Here is a 16,331-nt window from a genome sequence, read left to right as displayed (position 1 = left end):
TCTTTTAAATCCTGAGGAGGCCTGGAAGTCTCCTGCCTTCCCCGGCTCCCCTCCTTTCTCTCCTCCCCCTTTCAGGTTGCACAGCCCCAGCCTAGTTCTTGTCATACTTCCTACTGGATCGGGTGTTTAATTAAAATCATAATTAAAATTGATCTCCTCATTAGCATGCACCTGCTCTGCCGCTCACATCCTTGCCGTTCCATTATCCACTGAAGATGTCAGGACTGATAGGCGGAAGTCAGACCCCAGGCCAGCCCAGCCGGATGGGACTAGCTGGTGACAACATCTGGACAGAAAGGACTTTGGTGGAGAAGCTTCATTCCCAGCCAAATAACAGACAATTAGCACCAGGACGACTGTCCAGGGAGAGGCTGGGCTGTTTGATGGCCTGCAGACAGCTGGCTAAATCTAGTGGCCCTACAGGAAGCATAATGCTCTCTTCCTCCCCCCATCCCTAACACTGCCTGTGAACTGTCTCTCTCTGTCTCTGTCTGTCTGTCTGTCTCTCTCTCTCTGTCTCTGTCTCTGTTACTCTCTGTCTCTGTCTCTCTGTGTCTCTGTCTGTCTCTCCCCCCTTGTAATCTGTGACAAACTAACCAACTCTTGCAGGAAGTGTCTGGGGCTGAGAGGAGACAGAGTCCCTAGTTTCCTAGAGGGGACACCAGATTGTGCCCTCACACCTCCCCCAGCAAGGCTCAGTCATGATTGCCCTCCAGAGAGTGCCAGTAAGCGTAAGGAAAGTCGGAAGGCTGTGACTGGCCGGGCCCTTCTCCCCAGCACTAGGACATGTGGGAGGCTGAGTGTTCAGAGCGGGGCAAACGAGTCCCTACTGCTGCTCAGCCTCCTGCCCGACTCGCTTCACCTGTGGAAAGGGGAGCAGGCCCAGGAGGTGTAAACCAAGACTTCCTTAGCAGGTCTTTCAGAGTGTAGGAACATAAACTGCACAAGAATGGAGATTAGTTGGATCCGTGGGTAGAGATACCCATACATATACATGGATATATGTCAATTGTTGTAAAAAGCATATAATATAACGTTTACCATCCTAACCATCTTTAATTGTATGGGTAAGTAATGTTAAATATGCTCATGATGTCATGTAATCAGCCTTTAGAACATTTCCATTTTGCAAAACTGAAACTAAATCTTTACTCATTAAACTCCCCAGTGCCCTCCCACCCTCCAAGGTAACCATTATTTCTATTAACCTAACTGATTAAGTAACTTATATAAGTGGAATCATATAGTGTTTTCCTTTTGCTGTTGCTGACTTACATTACTTAGCACAATGTCCTTAAGGTTTATCCACACTGGAGTATATACTAGAATTTCCTTTTCTAAAATTAATTAGTTAATTTTAAGTATTTATCTATTTGATACAGAGAGTCTCACAATGCAGCTCAGACTCGTAGTGATCCTCCTGTCTCAGTGTCCCCAGCCCTGGGATTATAGGCATGCGCCACCACACCCACTTTTGGGGCTGGCACAGCATGCCCAGTGTTACAGAGCCAGCACAGTGTGCAGTACCGGGGATCAAACTCTGGTCCTTGAGCTTGCCATGCAGGTGCTTAGACTGCTGAGCTATCTCCCCAGCCCTAGAATTTCATTTTTAAATGCTATATAATATGCCATGATATGCATACATCATGCTTTTCCTCAGCTGCTAATTTGCTGGTGGGTCATGGGTTATTTCTACACTTCGTCTATTGTGAACACTGGGGCAGTGATCATAGATTTTTTTCATTTGAGAACTTGTTTTTAATTCTTTTGTATGTATACCCAGAGGTAAAAATGCTGAATTTGATTAATTTGATTTTTAATTTTTTGAGCCACGGCCCCATGGCCACTCCTGCTATCTGGGCACAACAGATCCACATTTTCAGTGTCTCTGTCTTCTCACCAACTTTTGTTACCCCCTTCCCCCTCCCTTCAGAATGACCATCCTCCTGGGTGTTAGATTTGATATGTCATTGTGATTTTGGTTTGTATTTTCCAGATAACTAGTGTTTTTTCTACTTGTTTCATCTTTTTTCTTCAAATCCTGTACAAATTTATTGTTATCGATCTAAGTCAAACTGATATTTGGGAAGAAACAGGTTGGCCAGTGGGTACATCCTATAGCAAAGGGAATTTAAGTTTTGGGGTAGGAACTTCATTCATATCCACAACTCTGCTAGTGACTGGATATGTGGCCCTGGGAGAATTGCTTCTTGAATCTTCTTTCAAATATTAAAAATTGGGACTCCCAGTGATTACCTAACACATTGTTTTGAAGGAGGAAATGAGGCAACAGGTCCTATAATTTATCAATGCCTCTCTATTTTGTCTCCCTAGTAACTCTGAACACCTGGTTATAAGACCTTCAAATAACAAGAACATTGGGACTTACACCGTGAAACAAATTGTCTCCTGAGCACATTTTTTACCTGAGACACTTTACCTAGTGAGGAGACTCACGGACATGTAAGCCATAGGCCTCACACTTGGGCAAAGCTTGGGGTAGTCTAGGCCAGAACTAAGAAGGAGACCCCAGTAGCTGAGCCACCTGAGCTGGCTTGTCAAGATGGGCCAAGAAAGAATGATTTGGAGCAGAGAGGGCCATCCTTGGCTGTCTGGCCCCTGTGTTTGCATTTCCCACCCTGTGGGGTTGACCAAGAAGGTTTCAACAGGATAGCATAGCAATGGGCAGGGACCACCTCAGCTGCCTGGGGCTACATGGACATTGTCCAGAGAAGCAAGGCCCCTTTCTAGGACAAACTTCTTCCTCAGCTACTTAAAGTCCTTTTGCTGGAATTAAAGTTTGTTTTCTCTCCTGCAGTTTGTTTTCTCTCCTGCAGTCTGTAGGGAAGGAGACAAATGCTAATTACCCTCCTCCATTACCCTTCATTGATTTTGGGTTGGGGAGCTCTGGCCCAGGCTAGGCGTTCTTCCTTGCCTGCTATGCCTCCCTCTGCAAGTGCTAACAAGGGCTTAACTAGAGTCCAATGAGCACTGGGGCAGCTTTGGCGCACAGTGCTTCTCCACATTTCTCCTCTCCCCTCCCCTCTCCCCATTTCTCCATCACCCCTCTACCTTTCCAGTGTCAGCCCTTGGGGACTCAGGGCAGAGGTCACCCTCCTGAGAGAGATGATTCTCCAGTCTTCTCCGGGTGGGCTCACCTCTGCTCCTCCCTGGGGCAGCCAGCAGACAGTCTGGGAACCCTGGGAAGCCAGGTCAAGTGCAGATGATGTAGGAGCAGGAGCCAGGGGGAGGCCAGGTGTCCCCCAGGGAAGTGATTAGCTCCACAGTGCCTCTAATAATAATCTGCGAGGCTAATAAATATCACAGAAGGGGAGGCAGGTGCTTGGGCACCGGCTGTCTCTGTCCTCGTTAAGGTGAGAAGAGGAGGGAGACCTTGCTAATTGCAGACCTGTGCCGATCACCTCTAGCTCCCGGGCAGTGAGCCATGGGAGGCAATGCCCGGGATGAGCTCAGAGACCTGGAGGGGCTGTGGGACGGTGGAGTAGGGGTTCTTTCCCTCTGGGCCTTGGAGACTCAACTGGTGAGTCAACCCTAGAATTCAAAAACTCAATTCATCCATTGATCAGTATTGACTGGCTACACTGTGTTCTACAGAGCATTCAAAGTGGTCCTGAATTTTCTTTATTTGAAAGATATAAGGAAGATGACTCTAGTTGTCCTACCCCAGGACCCTCCCCTGAACAAATATATGGGTATGTACACAAACTCATACACACTTAGCTCTGAGCTCTCCCATGTTAGACATTCGCTGAATGTTCATCACATGGAACCAAAATATAAATTGGACCTGGAGAGAGATGTGGCTGTGCTCACTCGAGCTTTGGTAATTCCTTTGCTGCTTGGTCCTGGAGCTGCTTGGGAAGGTGGAGCCCCAGAGTTGAGGCAGGAAGGACCACCTTGCCCACTGTGATGGACTGTAGCAAAGGCAAAATCAGGGGAAGGCTGGGAGAGCTCCAGTGGGACACTAAACCTAGCCTTACAGCAGTTAATTGCTCACCAGTAGGAAGATGGCTGGAGTAAGAGCTCTGTTTAACATCACATGGAGCACACCCATCCTGAGCCCCAGGGACAGCGACCCAATAGGCTGGGTAAGGAGGTCCTGTGGGGGCATGTAGGGTTATTGGATGGCCATGCAGCCCTTGTGTTTGTTTTGGCTTGAACCCGGGGTCTTGTGTGTGCTGGGCAAGCACTCTACCACTTTGCTCTAACCCCTCTATAAGTCTCCAATCAAACCTTAAAAATATGGGCTTCCTTCTGATATAGATGAGGGAAATTTCCCCTGTGGGTTATGCTTTAAAGACCTGGAAGAGACTTCTAGATACTAGCTTTCTGGAGGATGCCAAAAGGAGTTTCCAATTTCCTCCCTAGCAGGTGTAAGTGTGTCTTACGCAGAAACCGCACCATTAGCCACGCTCAGCCTAACTGTCCCTGTGCCTGGGCGGGGCTGGCTCTGACCTGCCACCTCCTCTGCAGCTGCTTACACCTGCCCTTCATTTTCTCCCTCCGTGCCCCTGCCTGCCCTTCCTCCTGTGTAACCCCTGCAGCTTGCAGGGGCCTGTAACCTCACCCCTTCTCTACACTTCCAAACCAGATACCCCTTAAGCACTGATCTAGGGCAGCAGGGTGAATAGGGTTTCCATATAATAATAATGAATAAATGAATTACCATTTATTACATTTCTAATATGAGGCAGAGCCCTGAGCTAAGCACTTTATAATATCAGCATTCCATGTACTCCTTCCTCTACACTGAGCCCTGCACCGACCCATCGTTCCCTACAGCCCTCCCTCTGTCTTCTCTCTAGCCCAAGATGCTTTCCTCACCTCTGGAAAGTGCTGCACCTTTGTTGATACCTAGACACGATGAGTGCTTGTTTGTGGTTTTGCCTTTCTTTCTTTTTTCTCTTTTTGTAGTTTCATTATGAAACTAATGAAAAGAGACATTGAAAGAAATTATTTTAATACCTCATTTGCTTCTCCTTGTTGGAATAAAAGAAGAGACAACCCCAGAAGTAGTTCTCAAGGCTGCTAGAGTGGGGGACTGGGTGTTCTCGCCTACAGTTGGCTCCCCAAGTGAGATGCCAGAGTCTCATCAACAGCAGATGCCTGTCCAGGGCGCCCTGCTTTCCCCCTGGGACCGGTGGGCCCCTGCTTTTCAATGCTCTCCCGGCCTCCTCTCCTGCTGGCCCAGCCCTGAGCTCATCAGTCATCGTGGGTGGGGGTCAGGGAGTGGTGGGGGTTGGGAGAGGCCTCCAGCTCGGCCCAGCCAGGCCACTTGCACATTGCTGCCTTCCTCTCTGGGCTGGCTTTTGTGGAGATGTCCTCGCAACTGCTGTTTTGGTCCACAGAGCACGCGGTGCTTTTCTAGGCGCCGTCCTGCATTTACCCACGTTACCCTCCCCATGTCCAGCAGGGTACCATGCTCATCCTACTGGTGAGAGGCCGGAGGCCCAGCACGATGAAGGAACACATCCAAGGTTCCCAGGTGCTGAAACAGGCCATGGCCAGGGCAGCCTCGAGTCCACAGCTGACACTCTTCATGGCTTCCTACTGGACACCAGAGACATTCCAAAGTGCTTTTGTGTTGTTTGGTTGTGTGGCAGGTTGGCCCAGGAAACTTTCCAGTGTGAATACAACAGCCCGCATGCCAGGTTCCAGTGCGCTGACGTATTGGGGAGCATCGCTGCGGCCTGCCTGCTCTTTTGTGTCCCTCTCAGCACTTGAACAAAAGAAAAGCTCCATGGGTGTTGGGTGGGTGGTGATTGATTGGATTTTATCCACAGGAAGCTCCTCTGGCTCCTACAGCTGCCCAGGCTGGAGAAGGGAAGGAGGGGAAGAGGCCTGGTGGCTTCTCGGAATTGCTGACCCCACGGGCAGATTGGTCCTGCAGTACGTGCCGTGCCAATCCTTAGGGGGCAGAGGCTGGGGACGCCTGTGAAGCTGGTGACGAAGCTTGTACTGTTCCTCTTCTCTGCTGATGGAGCTTCCATCCCTCCCCTTTAGCCTGTAGCCCCTGCGGCTGTGAGGGTTGGGGTTGGGAGGGCAAAGCTGCAGACAGGCTGAACCGGGCTCAGGGCCTGCTAGCTGCTGTGCTCCATGTTCTTGGCCTGCTGTGGGTCAGAGCCAGAAATAGTGAGCTAGAGGGAGGGGTGTGATTTCTGTGGCCAGCCTAGAGGGAGGCCAGGGCATGTGGAGAGACACGCAGGCTCATTCCAGCAGGTGTTTGCTGTGAGGCTTAAAGCCCATCTCTCTAGGTACGGGGCTCACTAGAGTCTCATGGGGGCTGTGGTGGGGGTGGCGAGGGAATGTGGGGAGAGGCAGGGAGGGAGAAAAGGGAGAAGGGAGAAGAAGATGCGATGCACTGAACCGAGAACTCAGGAAAATAAAGGATCTATTTTTTTTTCATTTGTTCTCAGCAAACATTTGTCATTTAATTTCTTCCTAATTACACAATTACGTAATTATGTAGTATTAGTAAAATAAAGCCTAAAGACGTTTGAGTAAAGAATTACTTAAGTAAATAATGTCTGACTGAAGTAATTATTTCCTGGGTTTTCTATTTTAAAGTACAATTGGATGAAATTAGCTCAAGCATTGTTGAGGAGCTGGGGGGGGCTGTATATAGGTGGGGGGCTGCATGCCAGGGGGCAGGCACAGAGCTTGGGGACCCCTGGAGGTCTGGCTCCCGTTCTCCAGGTTGGCCAGGTGGCTGGGGATTGGCTTCTCTTTGAGTCTCACCTGCTCTTTGGGGAGGGCAGCTCCTGCCCCAGGGAGGTGAGGAAGGCTGGGGCAGCCCTTAATGCTCTGCTAATGAGGTCCGCATCTCTGCCAGGGCAGGTTTACAGAGGGGTAACTGTATGTGAAGCTTCTTGTCTCATAAAGAGTCCACCCCCCTGTAGTACTACCAAGGGTCTGGTTGATAATGTGGCAACAGTGCTGGGGTGGCCAGGAGGAGGGACCCAGGAGCCTGCAGGCAGCCTGGGTGCTTCCTTCTTGGCTGGGGTGCTGCAGGGAAAGCAGGCTCCCTGAGGGCACAGGTGGAGGTTTGGCTTGGCCTAGTCCTCCAGTGGACTTGAACATGGGAGTCACGAGGGCAAGGAACAACTTCTCCTGCCAGGGCTGGCCAGGCCTGGGATTAGGGAGGCTGTGGGCAGGTCTGTGCGGTCTTGGCCATACTTCCCCTCAGTGCTGCCCGGGCTCCTTCTATATACCCAGAGCAATGCTCCCAGGCACGAGACCCCTTCTCACAGTGTGAGGTGGATGACAGATTGGCTCAGTGACATCTATGGAAGGCAATTCCTGGGGAACCAGGCCAACCTCTACCTCCTAAATTGTTGTCCTATTCCCTTCTCCACAGTGCTTGACAATCTTTCATGAGAAATTCAGTTGTGTTTTTGATCTGGAAGGTGTTATTCTCTCTGAGACTCTCCTATCACAGCACAAGGAACCCAGGCTATCTCCTCAGCAGGGCAGAACTGAGCTCCGCTGACCCTGAGGCTACTCTGAATTGTCCTGAGGCTTCACCTTCCCTGCTTAGTCCTGGGGATTCCCCATTTCAAGTCAGTGGCCCTTGGAGTCACACTGGGCAGGGCTGCAGGTCCCTAAGTGCACTGCCACTAGAGTGGCAGACAGGCTGGAAAGGGATGCAGATACATGCTGGCCTCCTCACTGGAGCTGTGGCGTTGGGCTTGTGGTGACTCACTAAGATTCACATCCTTTGGGAATGAGGAGAGGGTCCTTGGGAAGTCCCGGGGCCAACAGGAGCATGTTGGAAAGGAAAGTTGATTGGCCCTGAAGTCAAGCCACGAGGTGTGCTAAGAACATGCGCTCAGTGGCACACATTCCTGTGGGGTTATCCAGGAGGTGGGCAATATTTAGTAATGTTGACCATATATTTTCTGGAAATCTAACAAACTCCACTCTTAGGCATAGAGAAACCTCATATAAGTGCACACAGAGAGACTCGTACCAAAGGAATCAGAGCAGCATTGTTTGTCATCTCAGATGTAGAAACCCAACCCTAAAACAAAACAAAAATGAAAAATCAACCTAAATTTCTACCAGCAGGAGAGCAGACAAATAAGTCATGTCAAATTTATTCAATGGGCTTCTTTACACTAATAAAAATAAATGAAATAGAGCTATATAGTAGAGCCAAATGTATCACCATGGATGAACCCTCCACACACACCGTGGAGCTGAACATGCAGGCTGCAGGAGACTGTGTCATATGCACTGTGATGTGCTTCTAATTGCTGTAAACTATGCAAAGCCATACTATTTGTAAATAATACATAGGACTATAACTACCAAATTCAAGATAGTCAAATTCAAGAGCGCGAGAATGGAGATAGGAGGGAGGGAAGGCGGCGGGAGACACAGCCCATGAATATCGAACTTTATTGGTGATGTTTTATTTATCATGCTATGGGGTGGATATGCAGTATCTCTCATATTCTTTAAAATTCTTAAATGATGAAATATTTCATAAGAAATACAAAATCTAAGCAACAGTTGATGACCCCAGCAGCATTCCCCAGAAGTAGTAGGGTGTGTGTGTGTGTGTGTGTGTGTGTGTGTGTATGTGCATCCGCGCCTCAGATGGCAGAGGTGGGAGTAATGGTAGCACTGGTAGATGCCAGAGAAGAACTCACAGAGGTCACAGCTGGCACCCGGGAAGTTTTCTGGGTGAATATGTATTCAATAAAAGTTCTTCCCTTCACATAATATTTGCCTACGTAAAAAAGCTAAATATTCATTGAGTAATTAGCCAGTTCAAATTTGTGGTATGAAAAGACAATTCCTTCTAATTATAGGGATGTCAGTTAAAAGACGTCACACTAGGATGCCATTCACTGCCAAGAGAGCTTTAATAAATTCTCACTGTGATTCAGATTCAGGAAGGTTAAAAAAAAAAAGGAAAGAAAAAGAAAAAGGCACTATTATTTTGATAATTAAATATTTACCAGAGCTGAGAAAATAAGTCACACTGATGTTTTAGGCTAATCAGAAACTCTTTTTAAAAAAAGTCCCAGTAGAGATACTGTCACTCTCACGGTTTTGCTATTAGTTTCAGAGATTTTCTGGGCTAACATCAGCATCGTGGCTGACTTCCCTGGCCAGTCCTGAGTTTAGGGTGTGGTCAGTCCTCAGGTGTCCATTCTCTGCTTGGAGTGGTTGTTTAATTTCTTCCTGCTTTGTAATTTTAAGTAGCTCTGTTGTGTATGTTGTCCCTTCCTTGCTGCCATTTTTAGTGCCACGACTACAGAGCTGTGTCTCTTTTAGAAGGTGGAGGAGGGAGCCCTGGAGGAGCGGCATCCTCAGCTCCCTCCCTTACGGAAAGCTCAGCGCTGGCCTAGTCTGTGTATGTTAGCTGGAGCGGGAGCAGCTGCATGCTGCCTTGAGCCCTCGTCTGGCATGCTTCTGCTGTGAGATTTTGGACACGCCACACTCTCTCTCTGTCTGTTTTGCTGTGCGGTCAACATAGGAAACAGCCCATCTTCCCTCTTCTCCTGGCCTTTCCTAGGCTATGCTCCCAGGACCACAGTGGCTTGGTTCAGGGATTATTCATAAAAACTAGCTCAGAGGGCCAGTGAGATAGCTCAGCGGACTAAGCGCCTGCTTTGGCTAGTGCAGGGACCAGTGTTGGATCCCCAGTCCTGCATGCCATGCAGTCCCCGCCCTTGGGGTGCGCTGAGCCAGCAGATGAGTCTGGACATGGTGGTGCACGCCTGTAATCCCAGCCTTGGGGAGACTGAAAACAGGAGGATCACTACGAGTCTGAGCTGGGTAGTGAGACCCTGTACCAAATACATAAATAGAAAAACAAACAAACACTAGCTCAGTCTTAGAATCTTCCCAGAATATTAAGAGCCAGGACTGAGGAAGTCAGTCAGGTCCCTCTCTGATTCAAACTGCTATCCAATAAGAAATAGAGAAGTAGCTTAATTGTCAGACAAATACCTTAATTGTTAGTTCAGATTGAAGCTTGCTGCATTTAACTCACCTGCCCCTCTCCTTTGCTTCCGCATCACAAGACTAAGCAAAAGCAGTGGGTTAAAAACAGTAGACATGTTGATCTCTTATGCAACAGAAGTCCAGCAGTAGCAGGTAGAGCAAGGCAGAGAGTTCCCATGGTTGGGGGTCCTAACTTGCCTCTCTATCTGTGGTGCACCCTCTCAGCTTCAGTCATCTCCTACCCCACAAAGACACACCAAATCCTATGATCTTGTTGCATTCCGGGCACTGAAGAGCAAAGAAGGAAGATGGAAAACATATCCCTCTTTTTTAAAAAAAAATCTTAATACTCTGCTTCTATTTCTTTGGCTAGAACTTGATTATGGGGCTATGTCTAACTGCAAAAAGAGCTGGGAAGTATGGCCTTTGAGCTGGGAATTCTTGCTGCCCCAAATTAAAAGGATACTGTCACTGAGGAGGAAGAGATGGATGAATGTTGGGCTAGGCTACGAATGTTCCTTGCTACATGGAAAAAGTTTGCTACAGGGAGGAAGCTGGTGTACTGCTACATCTTTGTATGTCCTATTTGATTATAGAAAGCATTCAGGATCCTCTTGGTAAAGACTTTCTTTTCATTGAAAAATATTTACAATAAAGATATTTCTCACTGGAACCCTTCACAGCTCTCTGGGACACTGGATTTAGGAAATGGAAATAACTACCTCTTTAAGTGGTCGTTTTCAGAGTCCTCAACACAAAGTTATATTAGTAGCTGATAGGAAGGGGACCTAAGAGGCCAGTTGGTGACTTTGATTAAAGGATGGACTCTTGTGTAAGTTCATTTGCCAAAAATCTCATTGTGCTTTGCCTTCTTGCCCTTAGAGCCATTTTGCTTCTTTTGCAGGTCCTAAACCCAAGGGCTCGGGGCTCTCTGCTTGGATCTAGAGCCTTGCAGAGAACTTGAAGTTAGTTTCCATGTCCTTGTTTTTCCACTTTTGTCTGAAATCATTACATTCCTCTCAGAATTGATAGAGGAAGCCTTGATCTTCAGAGAGTGAAACTTTCCACCTACCTTGAAGAACCTCGGGTGATGTTTCTAGGTCCTTAGAAAGCCTGCTGGGGTAGGGTTGGGACCTAATACATCCTCTCAATTTGTCAAAGTGGGAATAAGGAGGACAGGATTTTCTTTGGAGCATCTCTGTACCACAACTCTAGTGATCCTTACCTGGGGAATCAGTTGACCTTGGATTTTTCTCCATGGAAGGAGATATAAACAATCTGATTATTATTTTTTGGTAAAATCCAACATTTTAGTCCCTTTGGCTCTTTATCTTGACTGTGACAAAAATGCCATCAACTGGATCACTCATAAAAAGCAGAAATTTATTTTTCACAGTTTCAGAGGTTGGGAAATCTGAAACCAGAATGCTTCCAGGTTCAGCGACTAGGGAGGGGCACATCTTAGTTCACAAAGGGCTTCCTTCTCACTGTGTCCTCATTAGATGGAAAGGGCCAGGGAGCTTGCTGGGGCTGCTTTTGTAAGGACACTAATCCCATTCACGAGGGCAGCAACTTCAGGATCTTGAGGAGGTCCCACCTCTTCAAGCATCAATGGGGGCTGAGGACTCCAACATAGAGATTTTGAGGGAGACACAAAATTCAATCTGTACCAAGTCACTGTGTAGAAGTGGAGTCAAACTCTGTGTGTCCCATCTCTGGGAGGCTGGAGGTAAATCTCAAGGCTGATCACAGGAACCATGCAAGGGCAGGTCATTGTGGTTAGTTGACAGACATTTGAGAATGCATTTCATGCTGAGTCTATGGGTAAAAAATACTTCCCTATGAGCTAATTTTACTGCAGCAATGAGCCCTGTCTCTGTGAGTCACAAGGTCATCCTCTCTAGTTGTCATGTGGTGGGGAAGCAGAGCAATGTGGAATCAACAGGCCTCTGGGGGCAATTTTGTATACCCCCTGCCTGATTCCACTGAATCCAATTGATTAATAGCTAACAACCATTGAGTACTACCTGCAAGTACCATGGAAAGAGCATTACTGGGGGCGCCATCCTAAGGCCCTGCGGGGTTCATTTTCCTTCAGTTTAACAGATGGGAAAACTGAGACCCAGAGTCCCCCACTAAATTGACAGAACTGGTATTCAGATTCAGCCTGAGAGTGAGTTCTGGGGCTAGCCTTCTCGCCCTGGCTCTGCCCTTGTGCAGTACCCTGCAGGTCCGTAGGTGCCTGGAGCTCTTGGTTCTCCATGACAGCCCTAGGCTCTGCTCGGCCTGGAGGTGGCCCTGGCTTTCCCCAGGGAGGCCTGTGTCATGTCTCTCTTGGTAATCAGTGTGTCATTACACAGCGCTAACACTGCGGTCCCAAGGAAGGATCATAACAATGGATTTTTGCATTGTAGTGGGTATATTAACAAAACAAAACAAAACAAAACAAAACAGGTATCACTGTAACACAGGCTGCCTGCATAAAATATTTAAATAATCATGCTGCATGGTGCATCGGTACAAAATAAAAATGAATCCATTGACACCGACATGATCAGTGATTTTTTTTGGATGTGTTTTAATACTAAAAATGACACCTGTCCCTGACATGTGTGCTTCAGCACAACAATACTCTCAGATGGGACATGATGGTTAACGTGAAATGTCTTTCTATCAGATCTGTGCCCAGTGCAAAAAATGTCTTACACTGGCTTCATTTGTTAAATTAAAATTAAAAATTCAATTTCTGAGTAAGATGAGATCCATTTCGGGTGCTCAGGGGGCCCCTGTAGCCAGTGGCTACCACATCCCCGAGTGTATGTTGGGAACTAACAACTTCTTTATGGGAGAAGAGCACTCCGTGTGTCCTGGGTGGATAGAGGAGGAGCTGGGCTGGAGGAGGGGAGCGCAATGCTGCTACGGTTTGGGGCCCATGGGGAAGGGAGACTAAGCCATCATCAGTTCTGAGATGGAGAATCACACAATGGGAATGGGGCCTTAAGGAGCTCCACCTGGAAGTACCAAAGATGATGGGAGGTGGAGACAGGGACGGGAGGCAGGAGGACTTACTCCTGGGGCTGGGAGACGATGGAGCTCTGAAGTGCAGCCAGAAAACAAGGCTGTGTCTGTGGAACATCATGTTTGGTCACCAGCCTGGCTCAGTGGCTGGTGGGTAGCGGAGCGACCCAGGGGGGTGAGTTGAAGATGATGCCAGGTATTAAGCCTCTGACTGCAGAAACTGGTAATTCATAAAGAGGGAAGTTGGAGGAAAAAGAAAGCAGCTCAGTTTGGGACAGACCAAGTGTGTGGCAATCTCTCCCTACTTCTCCCTCTCTTCCCTGACTTCTAAAAAATCCTTCTGTCCCGCCTCTTCCCCATTTCCCTTTCCTGTTCCTTTCTTCTCTGGAAGTCAATGTATTAACAAAGCATCTGTCATACAGCAGACACCAAATCCTTAAGTGGCATTTCCCTAAGGAAGGACTTCGAAGAGAGATCTTGAGTGTTTGTTCATCAAAGACAACAGAAATAAACGCTGAGTCTCGAAGGAGTCCTTTCGTCACTCCTGACATTCCTGTTGGAATTGGCCAGACAGGAGGAGCGGAGGTCTCTGCAGGGAAGGGCAGTACATAAGGCTCCTGTTTGCTGCCACCTTTTTATGGGGCAGCCATGGCTCTGAGCATTTGTACCTAGCCTCTCCCTCATGACCGTTATTTCCTACTGTACAAGCAGGGAAAGTAAGGCCTGGAGAGATACAGTGACTCAGCTGAGCAAACACAACTGGTGAGTGGTAGCACAGGATGGGACTTGTACGCAAGTGCTGAACATCCACTGTGCTCAGGCGAGAGGGGCCACAGCCTCCCCTGGCCCAGAGGTAGCTCGGCTCTCCAGTTTTCACACAGTGGGCAGCTCTGAGAGGCCTCCGGGAGGCTTTTTCCTCCTCAGGTGAGGTCAGGGGCTTGTGTGGGGAGAAGAACTGTCTGCTTTGCTTGTCTCAGCGCAGGGAAAGGTGGGCAGGAAGCAGGGGAGACACCTCCTCAAGTGTGTCTCCTCCATGTTCACCAAGTGAGTGCTCCAGGGGGCCTGTTTTTCTGCTCTAAGTGCCGTGTTTTGATGATGTTGTTCTTATGTAGTCACCTGCCTGCAGGTACATCCCAGGATAAAAAAAAAGGTCCTAAAATGAAACAGGAGCTGGGGGAGGCAATGGAGAGAAAAGGAGCTGGAAAATATTGCACTGGCCCTGTACAACAGCTCAGGGGATTTACTCTAGGCTTTCAGAGCCAAGTGAATATTGCTTATTCATGTGCAATCTAATCCTCCTCTCAGCCCAGAGGCAGAGGGCAGTGGGGTGACCTGGTTGTGGAGGGGCGAGGTATAGAGGGAGGGTTTGTCTCTGAGCATGAACTCCTTGTGGCAGGCCAGGCTTTACATGCTGGGAAGGCTGCAGTTGGAAGACACGGTTACTTGCATGGTTCGCAGGGGGCAAAGAGGTTGGGGAGGGGGGAAGTATGGGGTGGAGGCAGATTGGTGATCAGACAGATGGTGTGTGGCTGAAACATTTGGGGGACAGAAATTCCAGGAGCTCCACCACCTCTGTGTCTTTCTGGGAGGACAGCAGAGCCACAGATTGATGCACACTCCAGACAGAGAACGTCTTAATAACCCATGAGGCGGGTGATGGATCATCTGAGCAGGAGCAGAGACACGGCTTGGCCACCCCAAAGCTCCGACTCGATAACATGTGATAATTTACTCGGGGCCCAGGGAAGGAGATTTCCCAACTGCGGCTAACCAATGTTGAAGACCTGAAAGCAGCCACTTGGGACTGCTTTTATGTTCAGCTGTCGGCTTAGAAGCAAATGGCTAAGAGAACCTGGACATGGATCAAACAAATATGCTGGGAACCACATGCAAGCAACAGATCTGCTATTACTTCCTACTGAGGGCCTGTGGGCCCAGTCTCTCCCCTCCAGCCACACAGGAGGACAACATCAGAAGAGGGGGAGACCTCTCTGAAAAATCTGATAGGGCCTGCACTGCAGCTGGTCTGGGCTTGGGGAACCATTCCAGCACAGAGGCATCATGGAGCGGCAGGCTGTCACCTCTGTAGGGATTGAGCAGGAGAGAAAAATGGCCTTTGTTCAGACCCCAAGAAAGCACAGGGGCTGTGACCAGAGGTCTGCTCTTTCCCTGCAGGGGCCATTGGCAGTCTGGGTGCAGACTCCATGTTAGAGCAGAGCCCTGTTTTCTATGGAGAAGCAGAAAAACACCCTGGGATCCTGGGCAAATGGGAAGAAGACCCCTCTCCTACAAGCACATCAGTAGTTTTTTAAATTAAATCCAAATTGGTATAAGGACCATAATCCTGTGGTTACTCTGAAGACATACTGGTGCCTTCTTCAGAACAGAAAGTGTCATAAGAATGGTAGAAACACCAGTGGACACGATTATCGAGTATCTATGATACAGCTAGCTCTGTGCTTATTGTTTTAGACACAGTGGTCGCATTTAATCCCCCAGTGACCTAAGGGATGGTCTTCCGGTGACTTCACAGTCATAAACCCATTCTCAGGATCAAACTGTCTTGGAACTCTTACCCAAAATAAACCCAGATAATTTCTGAGCAGGTGTGTGTTACTTTGAATTAGCTCCAGGTAAATTATAAATTTATTGCTGCCTTTATTGTCTGGTTCAAGGCAGGTGGGGATGAGAAACAGCAAAGGAACTAACAGGTGAGAGGTGATAAGACACCTGACAATGAGTTTCCTTAGTGTCGAAACAGCATGCAGTTTATAAATACAAGGTTGTCCTTATGGAGACATTCTAGGTAGGCAAAGATTCAGGAGCAAAGCGAATATGCTTATAATCCTTTTACATAGTAGGCAACAGGTTGCAAGAGGTGGATTAATGTTTTCAAAGTCATATAGCAAGTTAGTTGTTAAACCAAAATTTTGAACCCATATTCGCCTAACACCAAAACCACTCATCTCTATTTCTAGAACAAATCCAAGCTCGGCAAAAGGTAATAACATCTCCCTCCTGAGTACAAGGGAGGCATCTGGCCCAGCAGGTCCACACTTTGTGCTGGGGATGAATAGAAACAAGGAAGTATATTGCTTCTAACATGAAATGCCTTGATAGTGCTAGCCATTCTTCCCCAAACCAATTGCTCATTTCATTGACTTGGAGTCATAGTTATAGACTCAGAGACAGAAAAGACTTTGGGTGACATGTAGTTCTAGTTTCTTCTTCTTCTTCTTCTTCTTCTTCTTCTTCTTCTTCTTCTTCTTCTTCTTCTTCTTCTTCTTCTTCTTCTTCTTCTCCTTCTCCTTCTTCTTCTTCCTTCTTCCTCCTTC

The sequence above is a fragment of the Octodon degus genome, unplaced genomic scaffold, assembly GCF_000260255.1.
Source record: "Octodon degus isolate 3935 unplaced genomic scaffold, OctDeg1.0 scaffold00080, whole genome shotgun sequence".
Lineage (NCBI taxonomy): Eukaryota > Metazoa > Chordata > Mammalia > Rodentia > Octodontidae > Octodon > Octodon degus.
Note: the sequence above shows the minus strand (reverse complement) of the source record.